Below are 16815 nucleotides of genomic sequence, written 5' to 3'. Positions count from 1 at the left end.
AACTCTGTAACTTACAACGACTATCGTGCCTCGGTACAACCTCTTCTGCGAAGGAAACATTGTTACAAAATTTACGCTGCTTATCGTGTTCGACTACGATCCCATGGTTAGCGCCGATAGCCTCGAAGGTTCCGAATTTTTTGCCGTTGCTTATCGTTTGCATAAGACTATCGCAAACAGGAAAGGATAATTGAGTAAAAATAGTTTTACGGGACAAAGCGTAAAGTTCGCGAGAACCGTGTGCCCCTAAATGCAGGCAACCGCTAAGGCGTGCGTGCGTGTAAGTACGTGTAGGAATCGGTCGGAGAAAAAGTCGTGCGGTAAAAGTGGATTGTACGAGGTTGGTAAATTGCAATACACGGGAACTAGGAAACGACGTAGAACCTTAGTAAAATATTCACGAGAAGATAGACTCGGAAAGATACAATGATACAGAAATTGCGGCGTTCTCCGTTAACGTGACACGGCAGCAAACGCGTAGCGCGTGTTGCGACGCCAGGAGTACATCGTTACGTCGAGTCATAAATCATATTGATAGCAACGTACAACGTTTTCATCGTTCACACACATTGCGCGCGGTGCATGTGTTGGTGATTAATGTACTTTGATAGATGCGCGTACGAATATCCATCGGTATATAACTCTACCTGTCGATTGGCAAGATTGGATCTGCCTTCCGTTCAGTCAGCCTTTCTTTTTATTTTTTGCCGGCTTGTACGAGTCCATCGTACACCACCGACATTCCTTTTTCCCCTTTGGACGAAAGAAGAGTCTCGAGACCGGATTAAAATTGCAGGAGCGATTTCGCGAACTCACGATATCGGCGAAAATGCAGCAGAGGCTCTAATCATGGCGGATACACGCCGCGGTAGCTGCTACCACGTTTTACCCCTTAACTCAAGACTCTCATTACACTAATGTCCCACCAATCACGGACCCTCCGCCGTCTGCACCCCCCTCCAAACCCTACACTTTTTCTCAATCGCTCGAATCAGAATCATGCAAACTGTTGCAAAAATCGAATAACGTCAGCTCTGGTTGGAACACGCAGCGGATGGCCGGTATCCGCGACTTATCATCGACTTTCGCGCCCGTGGAAACGTCGCGTAGCGAAGAAACCTTCAACGACGAAAGGTGTCTTTGTTTGACCGCGTTTGCCTGTTTCGTGCGCGAAACACCGGGACAAAACGATAGGTCGTTGCGTTAATGAGTCCGTTACGTATTAATTTCACGATTTTACGATTCCGCATTGGCCAAATGAACGGGCGTCTCGCATAGAACGCGGTCTTTTGCACCGTTCAAACGTTACAACGGCCCATCGGAGTCTTTAACAGGGTACTTCGCGAAATAGCCGAAGAAACGCTCTTTAGCATACCGGCAGGGCCAACCGTTAAGCCGGTCGTTAAGTTTATGGGGGAGCGCGAGATGCGAGAGGTTGGCAATTAGATGCCTTCTGTGAACACTGTGATCTTCGCCACGCGAAAGAAAACGACCGTGTGCAAAGCTCCCGAGTCTTTTTAGAAGATGCATACTTTGCCCGGTCAGACAAGGAAATTGAAATACGAAAATCGCTTTGCTCGTGCTCTCGCGAGCACCGTGTTCTACCGATCGCGCGAGTTTCTTTTTCTTCCGATTTCACGTTGGTATACGAGCGACCGAAAGGAAACCATAAACGCGCGGATAGAGGAGAGGAGTCCATCGTCGGAAGATTTTTGCATGTGTTCGTATCAACCACTCGCCGTGGATTTCCTTCGGTAAAGTGGAATAAACGGAAAACATCGAGCGTAATCGATGTAATTGCGCGGATAGGCTCGTTTACGACTTAGTCGCGGTTGAAACGTTGCTTTCCATCTCGGACGTGAACATGAATTTTTCATGCGGCCGCCCTTTACTTACTTTTTACGTACCTACGTGTCACCTGTCCGTGTAATCATGAAAATGATCGGGATTTGCCGGTCGATCTCGACGCGTATAAAAACGGAAAAATCTTGCGCTGGCTTTCGGCGAGATGGTCGACCGGTAGGTCGGCTGCCTTGATAAAATAATTGCTCGCGTCGTTGCAACGATCTTGCGCAATGATTACGCGAATCGGGAAAAATAAAGAAGAGAAAACGGAGAAAGAAAGAGGCGAGGACGGTTTCTATCGGTGCGGTGAAAATGGCGCTGGAAGAGACGACCAAAGGCAATACGGCGACTATGGAAGGGCCCGAGAGCAGCCAACCACTTATCATTAGCCGCATCTTCTACCGAGCAGTCAGGGTAATTGTTTCCTCCGGTTTATAGTTTTATTCCGACTCACCGGCGCGATGATATCTCTCCTCGTTTTATATTCCTCCAGGCTATATCAAACCATCATGGCCGTCTACTTTTCTGCGTCCCTTTCTGCCTTTCTTTCCCTCCATCCCGTTCGCAATTTCGCTCTTCTTCTCTGTGTAAACGGATGCTTCTTTCCCTCCACGCGATCGCGTTTAACCTCATCCTTCGCTCTACGTTCTACAGTGTATATACTTTTGACAATCTTTCCTCCGCTAATTACAGAACAAAAGGAATTCTGGCGCGTTGCGTGCGATGGAACGAATCGTCTCGTTCGTGTCGATATCGAGGGATCGGGCTGGCAAGGATGCACCGTGTGCGTAACATGGACGATTAAGCGATACATGCATCGAGTCGCTCGAGTTTGCATCATAACCAGCATGTAGCCATACTATGTAGCTTGGCAACTCGGTGCTAGGGACATGGGACCATTTTCTCCAGAGGAAGAAAGAAAAAGGGAATCTCTTTAATAGCGCGCCATCTTCGAAAAAGGGGTTGGCTCGGTTCTGATGGTAGCATTAACCTCGCCTAGTCGCGCGATATGGAAATATCCAAGCCACGTATAATAACATGGCATCGAGCGGTTCTTTCGGTAAACGGCGACGAAGAACTGGACGCAAAGTATTTTCGTGGAAACCGAGCGATCGGGTGGTGGCTGCGGCGTACTCGTTTTGCTTGGAAATTAAGAGTCTCGCGTACGAGGGCGGCGCTGGAAACAGGGCCTATCGTTTAAGCCGGATCTCCATGCGAGATTACTGCCCCCGGGGGTGGCAGCTACGGCGTCGGTGGAGGTGGTAGTGCTGGTACCGATATTGGTAGTTGTGGTAGTTTACTCGAAAGGCGGACCCTTAGGGTTCCCCACCCATTCATGATCTACCACACTGCTAGATAGAGAAGATTCACTGGAAAACTCTAACATCGTCAATGATCCTACCGTTTCTTCTTCGATGCTTCGTCGATGTATCTATACAGTTCGAGTACGTGAAAATATTCCAACACTTGTAGCTATCTTTTATACATAGTAGAAAGCATTCTGAAATTTCGTTAGAATAGCACTCTAACGAAATGAAATATCCTAGTTGCATCGTAGTTATATCGGTAAAGTTTGAAACAAATTCGAAATCGCACGTAGAAGCTACGAGACATTCGGAAGTTTCCATATTTTCTTTCAATGTTATAGTTTAAAGTGGCTATTCCTGCCGTGTACTATTTACCAAATATATATTTGCAGTAAATCGTTCGTATCTTCCACGTTCTCTTTTCAGATCAGTTGCAAGTTTGACCGATATAATCTGAATGAAATGAAACGAACGAAATTCTATAAAAAGAAGCATCGGGTCAAACTTGCTGGACTTTCAGTGACGTATAATCCGATGTCGATAATTTTTAATACTTGATAAATTGTCACCGTAGCGAAAAAAAATAAAGGGAGTCATTTGAATTGAAATAACGGAGTAGAAAAATATCGGGTTATGAAAATGGCACTTTTTAAGTATACACGAGGTTCGACGTGTAACTTTGTGTACGTTAGCGAGAGAATAATCCTATATATCTTCAAGGTTGTCCTCGATGACAGGTATCGGTGGCTTTGGCGCTAAGGTGATCCTATTTGTGAAATTTTAGTCAGTCTGTGTTTGGAATTCGAAGGTGTCGCGTCGACCGTGTATTTCGTTTGCATAGAAGACGAGAAGGGAGTGTTAAGGGAGCACGCGTTCGCGTGAATACACTGTTATTCGAAAACGAATAACGCGTGCTACCCCCTGCATCCCTAGGGGTGTGTCGGGGGCGTGATAGTTGCAGCTGCACACTCATGCTTTGCACGCGTCTTCTGCACCGGACCCGTATATCGCTCGGAGAAGTGTGAACGAGAAATATTTATTAATTTGCGTAATGAGTAGAATTTTATATGGATACAACGCAGTTTGTGCGGAAATTTCTCTTTGGTTCGTGGCAAAGGGAGACTGTTTACCCGATTTTACTAACTGTATTCGTGATACGATCGATTCTCGCGTGTTGTTCGACTTTGATCGATCTATTGAGTTGGCAAGTAAGTAATTGCGAATTTTGTCATTAGGTGGTAATTAACCGTACGCGAATATTACTGAAACGAACGAATTAATACCAGCGATCAAAGCTAACGATCGAAAGCGTTAATTGCCGCTTTCTCGTCAATTTCTTACAGACAACGATCATTTTCTTACACAGTAGCATTTAAAAATAAATTTCGTCGAGTCATAGGTCTGTGTTCGCGTGTATTTTATATTCGCTCGTTATTTTATATTACCGTACGAATCTCATCAAAGAGTGTAACTCGTTGATCAAACAAGTAAATAAATAAATAATCTACGATAGCTCTAACAAAGGATAAAGTCGTTTCGGACCTTTCTATTCGCGATTTTCTAACTAAATTACATTCTATGGAAAAGTAAGCGAGTGTCCGCGTACTTTTGAGCGATAGTGTACGATCGTCGGTGATGGCGCAGTGACACGTACATACAAATTGACAAACAGAGGTTAAGGTTCGAGGCGTGTACGCCCTAAAAATACAATATATCGAGACTCGTGCGATGGGCATGACCGTCGACTCCCACTAGAACCGATGGTCTTGTTGCCGAATAATAAGCGCTTCTATCCGACAACGAGCGTCGAAAGAAGAATGACGAATGCCGACCAGCAGCAACCCCATTAGGTAAAGAATCAGCTATTAAAGTGCGGCGGAGGGAGGAGCGGGTTTTTAGGGTGCTGGTAAAAGGGTCTCGAGTGACAGGAAGAACGAAACGAGAAAGTGTGTTCTCCGTTTTCAGGAGACTTCCGGCTCCTTTGAGAAAATTTAGCCGTCTTTGAACTTTGCGCTCCTTTCATGGAACTTTGTCAAGCTCCTTCGACGAAGCTTCCACGAATTTTCGTAAAATTTAGCGACGATAATTGTACTCTCAACGTAATCAAATATCTAGTATGTTAATAGCTATTAAAAAAAAAAAAAAAAAAAGAAAAAAGAAAGAAAACGTTTCAAATTATACGGTATATTACAATCGGTTTTATCATAATTATAATCGATAGAGAAAATGCGATATAAATGTCCTAGGCTCGCAAATCGCAAGGAAAAAATGGCAGTTGTCGATCACGATTATTACACTGTGATCATTTATTCCTTATTGTGGAACATTTATTCGTTATTATTCACTGATTTGTGGGAAATTTAAATATGAAAAAGCGAACTTGAAGTATTACCAAATGTTTAACTAAAGTAATATTTAAATGACGAAAGAAATCTCCATTTAAGTTACACTGGTTCAGTTTTATTCATAAAAGTATAAATTTGCATAAATATCCACAATCTACTAATTACAATCCAATGAACGGATTTAACCTGAAATCTTTCGAATCTCGAAGAACTGTTACTAACCTGTTTTTCTTGTTGAAACTGATTAATGATACCTCGAAGATTAATTAATTCTCATGCCCCTGCAGACTGCTTAAATCACAATCTGTCTTTCACATCGCTATAATTCTTAGTATTTTATCTCTGATCCTGTTAATCGTCTATACGTATAACGTTGGGAATTCATTTACCAACTCTTTCAATATTTCGAAAAGCCTACAGCGCGGTTCGTAATTATTCGAACAGTACACCTTTCATATATCTTACTTTCCTTCTATCAAACAAAAAGCTAAATAAGAATTTTAAGATATACGAGTCTTTGCTGGAACAACGAAAGCTGTTTCTCGATCGTATTATCGATGTCTCGAGTTCAAATTATCAAAGTTTTCCTCGATTATTGCAATTTATGTTATTTTTACCCAAGTGAAAGTTTATTGCCATTTATTAAATAACCGAGAATAACGATAGTTTGTAAAACGGTAGTTGGTCTTTCGCTTCTGTTTGAATACATCTGATCAAATTTCCTACAAATCTGTTGCCGACCGTGTACGTTTCGATGCCGAATAATCGTTCTTCTACCGGTACGAATTCTAATGCGGCATCGGGCACGTAATGACTGCAATCATCGGGAACGATACAATGGTATCTGATCGAATCACGAAATAAGCATGTTGTTTTCTAAAGCAGTATGTGTGTACCATTCGGTATCCTTCGGCAGCTGATGTCCCGAAAAAGCCACGTGTATCTCTGATAATCGTAGAAAGCAATTGGCACTTGGTAACTTTCCTCCTTTCGCTAGAAAATTCGTGTGTATCTTTAAATCACAGCTGCAAGAAACATAGGTAAAAATTACCGTGAAATCTGTCCGATTTAGTCATTTAGGTAGACGTTTCGATGTCCACCTTTGCTTCTCGTAAAACGATATATATTTTCCACCGTATACAAATTTTGATACGCCCACGGACGCTTCCTGTCCGATACGTTTTACACTTTTATTATGTTTCTCGGACCAGGTACGATAGCAAGACGGAACATTGTGTCGCGATCCTGTTAGGACTTTTTCTGATCTAGGAAACCGACTAGGAAAATCGATACAATAAGAACGGGACCCGTCGCTCGTCACGGAAATGCAGCTTCACAAAGAAAACCAGACTAGTAAATATATTCGCTAGCTGCGATTCCAGAGTACTGTTACATTTGCTTTGAATTTCTCGAGACGTCGATTTCCAAAGCTTCGAAATATTTCTTTGGTACTCGCGTCACCTCGTAATTCGTTACATTCAATTACGAGAAATATATCTATGTATATGATAAAATAGGTTTGTCGAGGTTAACCGAGCTTGGTAACTTTTTCACCAGATTCTACGTTTCATTTTCGTAGTGGCAAGCTTTTTGTAGTCGCTAAATACGACAGCGTACTGTCAAAGACGATATTTAATAAACTTGCACCCAATCGGTATATAAATGTTACAACGACGTGCAAATATTTCTTGCAGTCGATGCAGATCGTTTGGAAATACGTCATGCAACGAGTTCGATTATTCTGTGCAAAAGTTGCAGACCGAGTTTTGAGATATCTAATCTTAGCTGACTTGGATAAACCTGCTTCACCCTTATTTTCCGGTATAGCGAGTCCAGTTCGATAACGTCGATTTTACCAACAAACATACGTAAATGAACATCCTTTCTGAATAATAATACCGTGGTTTCGTGGCATTCATTGTTTCCCTGTGCCGTGACGCAATCGTGCCTATAATTAACCACACAGGAAGGATGTATAATACACGAATAGATCTCTGTCGTTCATTTACGGGAACGTCGTCTATCATACTCTTATTACGTTAAACCGCCCACGAACACGGACAATCGTGCATTTCGCCTACTTGGATGTCAGGTATTTCGCGTATATCGAACTAAAATCGCGAGTACTCGCCTATGCTCGTTTTACGTATCAGCATCGAACGTTATCTCGCGCTGCGTGCAAGATCTCATAAAATCGTAGACATCCTTTCTGGCATGCGCGTGCAACGGGTACATTAATGTCCATCTCGTTAGGTTTCTTGCGGGGTGGCAATTATTACACGTAGGACGAGCGTTCGCCTATCGTCCAGTTTTTCCGCGGACGCGATTTTGCACGGCGGAACGTTCGCAAAACTGCGCGATGCCCGCGTATCCTGCCTCATTTGCGTCTTTAATCGCTCGCTACCAACGTAATTACCATTATTTGTCGAACAAAAATAGAGTTCCACGGAGCGTAATGAGGATTTTGTATCGAGGTTACCGTGTACGCGTGCAGGAGCCTTGTTATCTGCCTCATCGTTCAGATGAACCCTGCCTTCGCATAAGATATGCGCGGCAAGGGTGGAAAGAACTCGAGCGTTTTCTTGCCGCGTCACGTTGTAAAATGTGTTTAAATCTTGCTACGAAAGCGGTCTATCGCGGGCTATCATTAGAATCACCGGTATATGCTACCTACGTCTTACGCGGATAATTATACTCAGCGACGATCGAAATGGCAAACAAACGGGCTGTTGTAAATTTTCGTTGCGCGTTACAACGCAGCGAATAGGGCTCGGAGTTTAATTAAAATCTCCCTTACAGGAAAGATGGTGATCGCAGAACGCGAATAATATTCCGCGCTCGCGTGATTAAACGTCGTCGCTGCGGTATCTATCAAAAGAACCGAATCATCTCTTTTTATCGCTGTTGTCTCTATTAGCGAAGATTACAAACTTTTCTTGCACGCGGCATGTTTTAAACGAACTCGTATTTGCTTGATAAATAATTCTCGCTGTACGATACTCTTATTAAGCGAAATCTACGAATCACGAAACGTTCGAGGAAGAAAGACAGACAGGTAGCATGGATTATGTTGTTTCAACGATTCGTAGTATACCATAGCTCGTTATAGGAGGGTTATAGCGCGCATTACCGAGCAGAGAGGGGTTCGTCCGTTTTATCTTTGCCTATCTGCGAAGAGCGGTAACGAAGGTCGAGCCATTCGACTCGTAATGACGAGGCCAAGATCGTAAATTACGGCGGCGAGTGGAACGGAGATCGGCGGAGAAAAAGAGCGAAGCTTCGACTGTCGATGAAAGAGAAGTTGGAACCGTTGCTGGCACTAGCGATCGCGTCGTTCCTGCATAGAGCCACCGCCGCTAGGTATTATACGCTGGAAACGCAGTTTGTCTTATCGTCCGTCATCTAGCAATGGCGAGAGGAGCGTTGCTTTACGACTAATGGACTTGCACCGGTAAATCACCGAGCACAATACGCGCCAGCCTGCGTACAATTTACGAGGGTCCACCAAACAGCATCGATTCTCTCGTCCTATAAAAGATCGGGACGTGGAAGTTGAAAGTGGTGGCCGCTGCGCGTACTCCAAAGGGAAACGTAGAACGCGGAACGTGAAACTCGAGGATGTTTCAAACTTCTACTCTCGGTCAACGGGATCTACGAGTCTTTAGAAACGGCGCGACGTTGAATACGATGCTGTAAATCACGGTCCGCGTAAATAGCCACGCGAGGAACGATAGTTTCTTAACACCTCGTCAACGACGAACAACCTGGACAACGGCAGGGATTATGGTTGCGCTAACTTTACGATACGACGGTTCGCGTTTTATAGAATACGCCTTTATTAAGCGAAACATGGTGGAAAGGCAAATAAAAGGACGCAGAAATACGTGCAATTACATATGCGTAGAGGGGACCGTGAATTTTACAAGAGTTTCGATAAAGTTACGCGTACGAGGCTTATAATTTCGCGAGAACGTTTGTCCGGAATAATAATACCAATCACCGGTCCGAGATTTCATTTGCTAAGTTCAAGAGTTTCAATTACTGTACGGTGAACGTCCATCAATTTACGGTTGCAGCATTACCGCGTTCGGACGATCCCGGATGCAACGGGAGATGCTTCTCGATCCAGGCGCGATCTCATCTTAAAAAGCACTTTCGATACTTCAGAGCGAAAAGCACTTAGGGAACGCCTCGGGTACAGTATAATGGTAATAATAACGTTATCGAGGTTTTGTTCAAGGAGACGATAAATGTTTAGCGACGGATGGTTACGGCCACGTAAACAAGGTTCCGGGGGCGTGAGTAAATCTATAAAGGACCAAGGCATTTCTCTTGCACACTGATTCACCTTCTGCGCTTCTTTTATCTACGTTACACGATAATCTCCTGGCAAAGCCGGATTCTTACAATTTTCTTCGCTTGCTCTTGTCGTCACCGAAAGAGAATTTTAGATTTTCAGAGAAATGCCGTTCCACGTCTCCAGCGGATAGTATCGTCGTCGAAAATCGGTGGCATCGAATAGAAAGCATTTTGTACAAGTGGCCAACGATCCTTTCGGTTTAGAACATGGATGGTACTTGACCAGCAAAGTGGCTAATTAACTTACGTATTTCGTAATCGATCGGACGATGGAAACGTTGGTCGGCCAAAGTTCTCACTAGTCACTTCTTCGTTCTCGAAGCCATTGTGTTCCCTGACAGCTTCTATTTCTTTTTACGGATTAACGAGACGAACGTAAATGGTAAAAGGTGACGGTTCGAATCGAATTAACCGTCTTTTAATCCTCCTCTGTCAGCCACTCCACGTTCTCTTTCTTCGTTTTGCTCGTTCGCAAGAACGAAGCGCACAGGCAATGTACCCAGACGATTAAAAGAATTTCAATTTCAGAAAGCGACTAGTCCGCGCGTAGATCTTGAACTAAGCGACTCTTGATTTTGCCTGCAGTGGCTTTTGTCCATTAGACTGATAAGATCTCTCGCTGGTTGATTGGACCTTTACTCTCTCGACCCCAATTTGTATCTACACCGATCGTCGCAAGTACCTTTGCCAAGCCGGCTTTGTCGGACTACGAAACGCGATACTTAACTCGTTGATAAGATCGCGAAAATGTCGCACCTCTCTAATCACAAACCATCTCACCAGTCGGAGAAAATGAAGGTTCGTTCCAGAGGAGGAAATTTTAACGGGCGAAATGAATGCCTTTTGCGAATTATCAGTCTTCTCGGGAAATGTTTAAAGGCTTGGAATTCGATTGTTCGGACCATTCTACCGGCCCTTAAGGTACCTGAATTCGTTCCCTTAGTTAAGATGATCGATGAACACCTTCCCGTTTGTTTATCCTTCTTTCCGTTTCGTTCGCCACGGTCAAACGCGAGATTATCCCATTTAAAATCGCCGCTTTCCCTCGATCGAGAACGAATTAGTAACGCTATCCGGATTTCCACTCGTTTCGAATCGTTTCGATCGGTATGCGTCGCCTAATAGCGACATTTACGGTGTTCTAAAAAACAATCTTTCTTTTTTATTTCGTCGTACGATATATTAACTAGTGCACGAAGTAAATTTTGAAACTCAGTTTCGAAACTTGATGAAGGGTTAGCGAGGAGAATCGAGTAATGAGTTGGAGGAGCCCTGGCGCCACTGGCTTCGTCATAGTTTTATTTCTTCCAGCTCACTTTTTGTCGCCGTCGCTTCCTCAAAGCTGATTGGTCGATTTTTCTAATTACGTCGACGTTCCGCGTGTACGAAAGGTGACTTGACTTTGCAGCGAACTAATTCTTCGACAGCGTGATAAGATCGCGGAAAATTCAAAACGAACGATGTCGATGATAATCGTGGGACTCTTTAAAAAATGGGCTTCCATAAGACGAAACGAACGATCGAGTAAATTGCGGTGCAAGTTTTACTTTTAGTTTCCTAATACTAACTATGCTTAACTCGATAACGAGCTTCCTTATGTTTGTTCCAGCGTATCTCGTAAAATTGTGCTTCTTACATTGACGAAATACAGTTTCGCAACGATTCGACGATACGAGTCGTGCTACGCTGTGAAAAGACTCAAACTCTTTAGTCATCGTCGTGCAACAGGAAAAAATGAAAGTATACCGAGACGCTTGTCCACCACAGCAACGGACGTTTCTCGTTCGTCGTTCATCGGCGAGCAAATTCTATTAAAACACGCGAAAACCTTATTGGAAGTTCATCGTAGGACGGATATTGACGGATCGAAGGGTCCGACTTTGAGGTGTCCTGTCGTGCTTCGTATTACTATTGGATTATGCAGCCAAAATCGAGGTTCTAGATACGAGCCGCGGCGAGAAGACGAGGGTCTGACTGCCGTTTCATTGTGTCGGCTTCTGCCCTTTGCTTCTCTCGATAAAGGATAGCATTAGTAATGGGTTTTAATTACTTTATAATGAGGCCATGATTTGGCTTTCTGACTGGCGCCGAGATTGGAGGTACAGAAAAACAGAGGCTGTGCCGCGGCTCGCGATTTACTGGCAGCTTGATGGCTTCATACTTGATTTCCTAAAGAACAAAGACGCTGGACCTTGAATGAACCACTTTTTCGGTGAAAAATAAAACGATACGTCCCTGTCGCGTTGCTCTTTTTTCCCCTCGACATTTCGTTGCACGAGCTTCGCGAAACTTTCGAGCGTTCGTACTTGGCGCGATATTCTTTGACCGGCGACGTGGCACGACTGTTCTTAATTGAAAGAACGTGACACGGTTGGGGATGATACGGGTATGAAAAGGAAATATCCACGTCGATGAGACACGCGTTGTTCGCGGCTGTAGCGCCTATTAACAATTCTGAGCAGCTCATTTAGATACCTGTGTGCTCAGCATCCTCTCCCTTGAAGAGAGACAAGCGAAGAGAACGAGAAGAGTGACTAATGCGTCTGTGGCTACCTGAAAAAGCGACCATGCGGCGAACCATCAAAGGATACGCTGGCGCCGCCTGCGTTCACCGAAGAACCACGTCGACGTCTTACACGATGACTTACATCGGACTTTACACGTTGTTATTCCTTTGTTTCGCACGGAAAATTCCCTCCGACGGAGATAAGTCGGCGAATGCCAAGAAGGTACAGAGTGTGAAAGAGTTGTCGCGTATCGAAGGAACGATCTCTTTTGCGACAAATTGATCGCTTACAGATAGAATTCTTCGTGTTTACCACTGTTAGGTTATTTTCACTCTTGGCTTGCCTTCTCACACTTGACTTATCTTCGATCTCAATTAATCGTTTTTTCTCAGACTATTAGCGCTCGGGAACAACGATCGTTAGTTTCTTTCAGTTCCTAGCGGAATTCGCGGAATGATGAATTATATACAAGATACTTTTTGTAGCCTTACGTTTAATTTACGATTAATTTATTGCCCCGAGGCAGACTGAATCGCGATAAATTTCACACGTAAATCGAATGCAAATTACAAATAAATTACACCCCTATTCATCGTTTGACTGGCATGCAACTTCTGTGAAACAATTTCCCTCTGGCTTCGCATCGCTCCCTGTTCCTCTCTTTCTCCGTTTCGCCTGTCCCGTCTATACGCCACCTCTCTCTTCCCTCGCTCGTCAGAGTCTCGCGTATCAATCAACTAATTGCTCTATAAGCCAATTATATCGTTATTTAATTAATTACAAACGCGCAATTGCCGCTACGCCACCGCCGACGCTGGCTCGACGCCCTCTGCTTTCTGCTCCATGCCAACTAATTACAACCCGTTCCTCGATTTCTGAATTGCCGTTACCGTTACTCTGTCTTTCTATCGGTTATCTTGCGCGTTCGTGATTCGCAGGTACCGTAGAGAATCGTCAGCCCTCCCTTGCAAACTAGAATTCACTTGCTACCAGCCGCAGAAAATGGGAATCGAAAATGGAACGACTCGGTGCTTCAATTATCTCAACTCTGTTTAACAACCCTCCTTGTATTATTCTCGATTCTGTTCGCGTGCCAGCCTCGATACGCATAAATTCACTTGCGGCGCCATTTTCACCGTTATGTATCATATCATTGCGTTTACTTGGAAATCAAGGATAATTGTCGAGGAAAGGCGAAAGGGATAAAAAAAGACTCGTTACGAGTTTATATTCAAAATGGATTTTTCAAGATGCCATGTACATATGTAGAATTCTTCCGTGTTGATAATTGGTTGATAGAGGGGAATAAAAGAAAAAGAAGAAGAAAAAAAAAAACGTTTTCTAGTTGAACATCTGTACTCGCAATCGATACTACTTATTGTCAGTCTGTTATTACTCACGGGCCAAGGCTTACGAATCGTATACACAAGGAAGTGGTAGATCCCTACGTCGAGGAGTTGTAAACGTAAGCGTATCATTATCGCCGTGAAGGTACGCTCAGACCACATCGGTTTTCCCATTATCAGCCCTTTCAAAGTGTATCGATCTTACCGAACTTGTCAACCGGTGCAGTCACCGTTCTTGTCTGTACGGAAAACTAAAATTACAGCGGTACGTACCACGACTCATCGACCAAACTGAACATTACTCTCGTTTTCCCCTCGTTTCTGCGAATACTATGCGCTTCTGAAATTTGATCTCAGTATCTCGGAACACTCCGCGTGACTTTCTTTGTCACAGGAATCGAGCTACTTTCGGTTCGCCAGTTATTCGCGACTAACGCAAAAAGACACTTTGCGCCGTTCATCCACCGCGTCATTGTCCTATTTGCGTTTATATGGAAACTTTTAACAAAAACCATAACTTTCTATGATCACGGAAGCCGTATTCTTGCGTGGTTTTTCTTTTTAGAATCGCAAAATGATAACCCGTGTGGCGTATCGTCGTGAAAATCATAGTCGGTATAAAAGAGGGGAAAAAAGAACGAAGGACCACAGGGAAGATATTTCTTCGGCCGATGCCTATAGACTTTATGCCCTGTCGTAAACCTGCACTCTTTCTCCTGCTGTAGAAGGCGGTGTCTTCTGCCACCTTCGACTATAAAAGGTAACCGATCCTGTTCCCTGTGGCTAATGAGCCGTGTGTGTGTTTATACGATTTGCGATTCGACTACCGGATCCTGCTGGACCCTGTCCCATTCCTTAATTGGAATTTATTAAATACCACTTGATTCAAATTCATTAAAAAAAAAAAAAGAAAAAAAAATAGAACCGTCGCATCAAAGAAGCGGTCGACTCGTTCCTCGTGATGCAATCTCTACCGTCTAACGAATTACGATTACCGTCGCGGTTAGTTATTAAAATCGTAGCGTTCATCTCGATGGAAAATAATATTTATGACGGTAACGGAGAATCTATAGAACCGAGAAGGAATGGGCTCTCAACGAGTGAAAAGGAAGGACTCGCTGGTCTGGAATTAAAGCGTACCACCCAGTGACGCCCTGGACCACCTAGGGGTCGACAGGGGCGTTGGTACGAGGCGTCCTTGATACGCCCCTGCGCGTGCTGTAAGAACTTCCCTGGAGCCGGTAGCTCTACACGCGTCATTCGCTCGTGGATAAAGATTGCTCCCGTCGCTCTACGAAGCGCAAGTACCAGCCAAAATCGGAATTATTCTCGCAGGGGCGAGGGCGTGCCCCTGGACTGCCCTTCGACATTCAACGCAGACCGAACGAGGAAAAACGCGTGACGACGACACGCGTTACCTTCGTTCTGCTCTCTTTATTTATAACGTAGCAAGCCGAGGTTAGGATGTTGAGTCATTTAGCTTGGACGTCTTAAAATTTCATCCTGATCTTGATACGGAATGATCAAGTTTGTTGCTTGTTATAAGATATCAGTTTCTGTAGCATAGTAACCAAAAGGAAGGAGGACATATCGCGTGTCCTATTTAACATCTTTTCGTTTTTCAAGATTCTTTGAAACGTTCGAAGTTTTCCCGCTTTCTATCTTTTAAGTAGATTTATGTTGTACAGACTATTAGGAAATAATGACCAAGTATTTCAACATTAACCTTACCAGGTTTGATGAAATGACCGGTTTCAAAATTTAATTTACAGTTGCATATTCATCGTTATTCCTTTTGTTCGTCTAACTTTATGTAAATTTTTATATTATCTTATATAATCTTATATCACTGGGCCTGGTAAGGTTCGTGTTAAATTGCACGCCGGAAAGGATTAAACTTTAGCTTCCTTCGACGTCAGAATGGTAGATGCGACGTTCCAAGGAATCGATACCTCCGTGAGCTTTCAACCTTATTTCGCGTATCGACTAGGATCTATAGAACTTACTGTTCGTTAATCGATCGTTTCGAGCAACGCATTGATCGTTGGTCCAGACTAAAACAAACCGTTTTACTTGACGTTTTGAAAATCGTGCTTCTGAGACCAACTGTTGCCTCCCAGATGACGACGCTCGTCTTCCACAGAAAATATAACGAAGCGACCGTATCTCCAACATCTGGAGGACCGCTCCTTTGCGGTCTGTCGTCGTGACACGGGAAATCGAGGCACCATGTGTTAACACGTGTTTAACACGACACCTTTCGTTCTTCGATTCAAATCTCAACGCGAGTACCGCCGTCGAATCTTATATTTGCGCTTGAGGTAAAAGTCTGATTATTCCTGGGATCGCGATAGCTTCTTGAGGAATTTTAGTTCGCCGACAAAAGCAAGGGAAAAGAAGTCGTAATAAGGGTAGAGTAGGCGGAGTTTCATCCAGCGAGAATACCGCGAAGGATTTTCCTTTGTTCTACCGACATCCGTTTGGTCGAAACGTGGTCCGAAAAGGAACCCCGTCTCGAAACGCAATATTTCTTCCATTCGTTAAGCGCCGTAACAAATCGTTTAATCTCTGCAGGCCCTCGCACGATGCATAGAAAACAAATATCGAGAGAGAGAGAACGGCTGCCGATCGTTGGAGCCGCGGTTATAGTCGATCGACTATCGTGCTTCGATTAATAAAGAAGGCCGAGCGAGAATGTCTCAAAAGGATTTGACACGCGTTCAATGAGAAACGGTCACCCAACGTACCGCGTGTCCTCGTAATCGGATCCGAGTACTTTTATATCTTCTATCGACGGACCATTCAGGCGCCAGTTCAGCTGTTTCCGGTGGGCGTTCACGTGAAAACGGGTTCGCGATTCTTTCGGTACCGGCCGAAATGCAACGCGCGCAACCCTCTGCTGCGTAGTTGCAGACGTCCCATGGTAAAAGAAAAGAAATGAAAAAAAATAGAAAAAAGAGTGGAAAGAAATAAAGAAGAGGCACAAAGAGAAAGGGAAAAGAGCGCGCGAGAGCAGAAAGCGAGAGGAAAACGCTTGTAGCGGGTCCGCAAAGCAGCAAAGGGTGGCCGCGTACAGTTCTTGCGCATATCTCAGGGGCGTAACCGG

The sequence above is a fragment of the Bombus fervidus genome, chromosome 10, assembly GCF_041682495.2.
Source record: "Bombus fervidus isolate BK054 chromosome 10, iyBomFerv1, whole genome shotgun sequence".
NCBI lineage: Eukaryota > Metazoa > Arthropoda > Insecta > Hymenoptera > Apidae > Bombus > Bombus fervidus.
Note: the sequence above shows the minus strand (reverse complement) of the source record.